Genomic DNA, 7,389 nt, shown 5'->3' on the forward strand with positions numbered 1-7,389 from the left:
ATAAGAACAAAAATATGTATTTGTTAACACATAATATGAATCCACAACAAAATCATTATGTGTGTTGTCACGGGATGATAGCCATGAGTGCATTATTGAGTAAACCGAAAAAAATGCAAATGGAGATGCGGTCTCCAGCTAAGCAACATTAAGCTCATAAAAAGTTCCTATAAAAATAGAGACAAAGATGCTAAACATTTTTTCCATAGAAAGGTCCAGAGTTTTAATTATTAAGATTTAATTAACACTATTATAAATAATTTCTAATATAATTCTTTAAATGCACGAATATAATTATTAAGCTATTATAATTAAGCATTAATTATTTATTGATACTACAATATATTAAAATTACGAACATATTAAAAATAATACAATATATCAAACTAATTTATTATAATTATTAGATTCATTATATAATTAAATTTTTAAATAAATATTAATTTGATATAATAATTTAAATTATTTATTATCATGATTATCATAAATTATAATTTAAATTATTTTAATATTATTTTTATAATTTATTTTAATATTAATTTTTTATGAAGAATTTCAAATAATCATTATCGCAACAAATATTATTTTAATTTAGCATTTATCTCACAAGATAGAAGATTCAACACATAGAAACCAAAAGCTACTATCGCTACTATATACACTAGCATGTTGCTTACTCATAATAGTCTCTCCTTTTCCTATTTCTATCTTCTCTCTCTATTATTTTTCTAGGAGAGTTAACTTGCGTATTTTCTTCCTAAGTCTTCCTTAACTTAAGTATTAGAGGATTTTCCCAAACTTACAAAAATAAGTTACCTGTCTTGAAATGGTCTCTCTCTCTCTCTCTCTCTCTCTCTCTCTCTATATTGGTATAATGCATCATCTCTTTTATTTTTCTACAACTATAAATCTAAACATTTTCTTCTTGATTCTCCCCTAACTTGGTAAGAAAATAGTTAAAATAATAAAATATGCATTGTCTCTTAATACTATCTCTTCAACATAAGTAAGGTGAGTATGATTTTTAAAATAAAAAAAATATTATTTATAATTTACAAAAAATTTCAAAATATCAAATGCAATTTACCTTTCTTTTACTTTAATACTGAGCCATGCCAAATTTCCAATGGGTTGCTGTCTTTTTTTTTAATAATTCTTCTAGACATAATATCGTTAGGAAATATTTAGTTTGATCCATAGAAGACTCAATTGCTTTTTTTAACATCAATCATATAATTTTTTAAATAAAAATAAATTTGAGATTTGAACCATAGACTTAAAAAAAATACATTTAAAAAAAAACACAAAATATGTAATAATGATAGCTTTTGGTACTTGCATATTAAATTATTTTAATATTAATTTTATAAATTATTTTATTTTATATTTAATAACAAAATATTTCAACCTAAAAAAAATTAAAAAAACTATTTCCCTCCCCAATTTCCCTTTTCCCTTACCCAAAACCCTAAGTCACCCATTCTTCCCCTCCTCTCTCTCTCTCTCTCTCTGAACTCCGTCTGTTGACCCCTCCGCATGCATCTCCATCTCCAGTGGAAGATGTCAAGCAAAAGTTGCACGAGGCGAATAAGAAGTACAAGGCAGCAGCTAACAAACATAGGAAGCACAAGGTATTTGCGGTTGGAGATGAAGTCATGATATTCTTGAAGAATGAACGGATTCCTACAGGACAACAGAACAAGTTCAAGCCAAAGAAGTATGATCTTTACAAGATTACAAAGAAGATCAATGATAATACTTATGTTGTGGATTTGCCAAATCATATGGGTATTTCCAAAACATTCAATGTTGCTGATCTTTCTTTGTATTTGCCGGACGTTGAGTTATCATACCCAGATTATAATTCGAGGACGAATTCTTCTCAAGTGGAGGTGAATGATGCGGTCACCAATCAAGATCCGGCCCACAGCCGACCCGACCACGTCGGAACAATATTTTAATACTTCTTAAGTTTTAGAATTCTACTTGGTTTAGGATTCTACTTTATATTATTTTAATACTTAAGTTTTTAGAATTCTACTTGATTTAGGATTCAATTTCATGTTTCTACTTGATTTAGGATTCTACTTCATGTTGGATTAGGATTTATTTCTATTAGGATTCTAGTTGGATTTTGTTTTCCAAATATTAGATGGATTTGAATTAGCCAAATACTATAAATATGCTTGAGATCTAGAGTTTGTAATCAAGTTTTTTTTAATCAAATTTCAGCAACCTATTTGGGTTTTCTTAGCAAATCAGTATTGTTTTTGCGTCTTCTTGAAAGCCAAGTTTTGGCCATTGAAGTTTGCTCTTTCAAGGGTTTATTTTGGTGTGTTTTCTTCACACTCGCGCTACACCCTACGTCAGGTGGTTTTCTTAGTCATCGTCGTTGCGTCGCCTACGGTCGTCGTCGTTGTCTCCGATCATCCTCGCTGCGTTCGTCTCTGATCGCTGTTCGGTTGTTCGATTCTCCCTGAAAGGTTTAAATTATGATTTTAACATTTGTTTGAAGTTTAAGATATTTATTAAATGATATTTAATTGTTGATGAGTTTATTAAGCCTCAAATAGGCCATGGTTTTGGTTGTTCTGCTGTTCTGTTGTTCGATTTTTCTTTCATGGGTCAGCTCATGTTTACCTTGATATATATGAATTAAACATAATCCTTTAGCTTATGATTAAATTGAGTTTAAATGAAGTTCAACCAGTTATATTCAAGCTTGACCCTTAATACTAACCTTAATCTTCATAGGTTGCAATCAAAATATGAAGGGACTGGTTTATGTCGAGAACTAGCTGTTGGCCATTGATTCAATCATCTGTATGCCCCAACAAAAAAACCTATCAAATGTCAAATTCTTCAATAGATCAGTATTGTTACATATTGACTGTTAATTCAAACTTGAAAATTTTAAAAACAATTGCTCCCTCTATGGAGGCTTGATCCAATTATGCTTGTGTGCTGTAGTGTTTTTACTGCTGCTGGTTCACAGCTTTCCTTATGCTTGCGCTTTACCTGGCAAACCCACATGGATACAAATATGTTACTTTTAATCATATAATATTGATTGAACCCCTAGTTATCAACTGTGAATCACCGCTGCTAGCTTGATGTTTTAGTTCTGTGTTTGGTTTGGATTTTATGGCTATAGTTTGCATTCTTCATGACAATAACATTATTAAGTACTCATGTCAAACTTGATAGAACTGGCTATTAGTTCTGACTTGTAGGGGAAGCAAAACTTGATAATAGATTCCTTGTTTCTGAAGAGAGACTTCAGTTAAAACTCTGATGGAATTGCTTATAGTTAATATCATGTTCAAATCTGTAAATGAATCTTACTTGCATGAGTATCTGTGCTGACGGTAAATAGGATGTGTTGGTTTACATGTGCAATTAAGGATTTTGAGACTGTTCAATTTGAACTTGTAAAATAAGAAAAATTAAAAAGAATGTTGTTTCAAGAACTTGTATGTGCGATCAACTCAATACTTTGTGGGAATTGAAGTTTGGTAGACCGCATGTTATCATCAAGGACATCTAAATAAGTGTTATTTTTAAACCGCATGTTGGCCTTCTTGATGAAAATTTATTATTTGATTACATAATTAATGATTCAATTTATTTAACACCTAAATAAGTGTTATTTTTAAACAATAGAGAATTCAAAATACCATCATTTGTATGATTCAATCCTATTCACATACAAATGCAATTTATGTGGTCCTTGTAACGTGGAAGAGGAAATCATACAATAAATTGTAGTCTTTTGGTATTGTTTGAATCTAAGAAGGGTTTATTCTTTAACTCAGAGATCTCTCTCGCAACTATATCAATGGGTCAATTCCGACATTTTTTTCTAAGCTCCCGCTCACAAATTTGTAAGTTTCTATTTTCTACTTTATGCTTTTGATTTATAAGAGCCTTTTTTTTTTTTTTTTCCTTGATCTGTATATTTAACAGTGTTTTAAAAACTGGTTTTCCATTAGCTTATTCATTTAGCAGTTAGTTAAACTGGTTGCACTGCACTACAGGTCCCTTTTGGGTAACCACATTAGTGGTCCAATTCCTAAGGAAATTGGAGATATTGCTACTCTTGTGGAGTTGTAAGTCCTAAAAAACTATCTGGTCTGCCTGAGTAATGCATAAAGCTTGGCCTTGTTTTAACTTGTAATTTATCATCCAGGATCTTGGAGGATAACCAGCTTGGAGGAACCCTTCCACCAAACCTTGGAAATTTGAGGAATTTAAAGAGGCTGTGAGACTTCCAATCCCTTTTTTCTAATGATTCCGCACTTACAGTTCCTTGAAAGTTTACCTCAAAACTTATCATGTTCCAAAGTTTCTTATCTGAAAAGGTTTTCCTAATGGACTTAAAATGATTACTGTGTCAAGGTCCAAGGAACAGCTTGTAAACATGATCTCCGGTTGTCAAACATTGAATCAGAGTCCTAGGTGAAAAATCGTTAAGAAATTAAATTTTAACTGGGAGAATTATGCTTTCATTTTTCTCGATAAAATCTTAAGAACTTGATGTAACTACCTTATGTAAATGCCGCAGTTGATATTAAAGTATTGTGATCTCTTTTGAGGTACACCTGCAGTCTGGTTGCAAGTATACCATCCAGTTCTAAGTTATCAATGAAGCTTAAACATTATATAACTTATTTAGTATATATATATATGTATATGTATGTGTAGAGATAGATAATCTCTCCAAGCTGTTGATGTGAACAGAGAGATAGAGAGAGGCTCCTGCATATGGCTATCTGGGCGTGAAATAAAGGATGATTTGAAGGAAATTGGATAAGCATAAAATGTGTAGGTGCTAGTAATAGTGGGCCTGTTTGTGTGGCTGCACAAGGACACTTTGAATGGTTGTAATTAGCTGGGAGCTATAACAAAAAGTTTCCTATGGCTGGAGATTGCATTTGATACCCTCGTCATCCCTTCAGCTGACACATGAAGATGTTTTTAATTATTAATTAAAAATATTGGCATAATTAAGTATATACCCTATAAATTTAATTGCTTTACATTGGCATAATTGAGATTATATTTTTAATTTAAAAATAGTTAATTAAGAATATGTTGCATTTTTTTACCGGAACAAATGATGCAGCTAAGGCGAGATAATCCTCCAGATAAAATGATTGATAAGGATATTTTAGAAAAGGTCCTTGGACGACAATTTGTTCGATTGTTTGGTTGGGGGCGATCTCCTAGTACTTCCGGGACAACATGCACTAGTGATGAGTCCAGTCGTTCAACCTACAATGAATTGGTAGAAGATTTGAACCAATACAAGTCTCTTTTTCGAGAGCTCAAGGGAGACGTAAACATGTTGCGACAAGTGTTAATTGAGAAGAATATTATGCCTCCTCCATCCACTCCACATGTACCATCGGATCATAGTTCAGGACGATCTCACCTCGGCCATTCCCGTCTCGACCCATCGAGCTCCAACCACTCCCTCCATTCTACTGAATAGGAGTTTGGCGACGAGATTTAATAATTTGTTTTATGCTTTTTTTTTTATATATGTTTGAACTTTTTAGGTGACTTCATGATTTTATGCTTATTTTTTGACTTTATGACTTTTTTGGTGCGTATATATTTGAACTATCTTGTAATAGATGTTTCAACAATTGAAATTTTAAATATACAATTTTAGTTTTGTCCACACATAATATGTTTTTTAGCCACACATATAAAAATTATCTTCTCATATAGAAATTACTTTTTATATTATTGCCCACACATAATATATTTATTACCCACATTATAATTTTTTTTACCCACACATATTCTAAAATTTTTTAAATTATTATCCACACATAATATTTTTTTTACCTACACATAATGTTTTTTACCCACACATATGAAAATTATTTTTTATATTATTACCCACACATAATCTTAACTTTACCTACACATAAACAAATACACGTGTCATGCCACATCATTATCCAATTAAAGTCACGTCATCAGCCACATCATCAGCCACGTCACAATTACAACTTCCTGACATAAAAATACCTATACATACAAAAATATTTACCTACACATATATGTGTGGGTAAAATCTTAAGTTTTACCCACACATAAATATATGTGTGGGTAAAAGTTATTTTCTACCATCTTTTACCCACACATCTTGACATTTGCATTATGTGTAAGGAAAAATTATAGTTGACACATAAGGTAATTTTTACCCACATTTACGTATGTGGGTAAAAACCTCAAATTCTTGTAGAGGGAGTGGGTTATCGTCCCACTCCAACCACCCCAATTCTTGCCTTTCCCAATTTGCCCTCCTCTGCACACACACACACCACTTGAAATATCCATACACGTAAATGTGGGTAAAAATCACCTTATGTGTCAATTATAATTCTTCTTCATACATAATGCAAATGTCAAGATGTGTGGGTAAATAGGGGTTAGAAAATAACTTTTACCCACACATATATTCATGTGTGGGTAAATCTTAATATAGTACCCACACATATATGTGTAAGTAAATATTTCTGTATGTGTAGGTATTTTTATGTCAGGAAGTTATAATTGTGACGTGGCTGATGACGTGGTTGATGACGTGGCTAATGACATGGCTGATGATGTGGCTTTAATTGGATGATGATGTGGCATGACACGTGTATTTGTTTATGTGCAAGTAAAGTTAAGATTATGTGTGGGTAATAATATTAAAAATAATTTTTTTATGTGAGTAAAAACGTTATCTGTAGGTAAAAAAAAATATTATGTGCGGGTAACAATTTAAAAAAAATTTAAATATGTGTGGCTAAAAAAAATATAATGTGGGTAACAAACATATTATATGTGGGCAATAATATAAAAAATAATTTCTGTATGAAATGATGATTTCCATGTGTGGCTAAAAAACATATTATGTGTGGACAAAGCTAAAATATTATATTTAAAATTTCAATTGTTGCACATAAAAAGTCACAAAATAAAAAGTCATCTATTACAATTTAGTTCAAACATATACGCACATAAAAAGTCATGAAGTCACAAAATAAGCATAAAATCATAAAGTCACCTAAAAAGTTCAAACATTCTTGAAAAAAAAAGCATAAAACAAATAATTAAATCTCATCACCAAACTTCTCTTCAGTAGAATGGAGGGAAGGGCTAGAACTAGATGGGTCGAGGCGGGATGGATTGAGGCGAGATCGTCCTAAACTATGATCCGATGGTACATGTACAGTAGACGGAGGAGGGATAATATTCTTTTTAATCAATACTTGCCGCAACATGTTCACGTCTCCCTAGAGCTCTTGAAAAAGAGACTTGTACTGGTTCAAATTATCAACCAATTGTTTGTAAGTTGGACGACTAGACTCCTCACTAGTGCATGTT

At 31.7% G+C, this 7,389-nt stretch overlaps 1 long non-coding RNA gene across 2 annotated transcripts; it reads left to right on the forward strand.

The window, feature by feature from the left end:
* Positions 1-2,381: 2,381 nt before the first annotated feature.
* On the forward strand, positions 2,382-4,262 carry LOC127802685 (uncharacterized). Of its 2 annotated transcripts, XR_008023327.1 has the most exons (4): positions 2,382-2,483; positions 3,816-3,884; positions 4,038-4,109; positions 4,190-4,262. It is a non-coding gene; the product is annotated as an uncharacterized LOC127802685 (long non-coding RNA). The 2 variants fall into 2 exon arrangements; XR_008023326.1 differs by lacking the exon at positions 2,382-2,483 and having other exon boundaries at positions 3,347-3,884.
* Positions 4,263-7,389: the final 3,127 nt, after the last annotated feature.

The sequence above is a fragment of the Diospyros lotus genome, chromosome 5 (assembly GCF_014633365.1).
Source record: "Diospyros lotus cultivar Yz01 chromosome 5, ASM1463336v1, whole genome shotgun sequence".
NCBI classification, from domain to species: Eukaryota; Viridiplantae; Streptophyta; class Magnoliopsida; order Ericales; family Ebenaceae; genus Diospyros; species Diospyros lotus.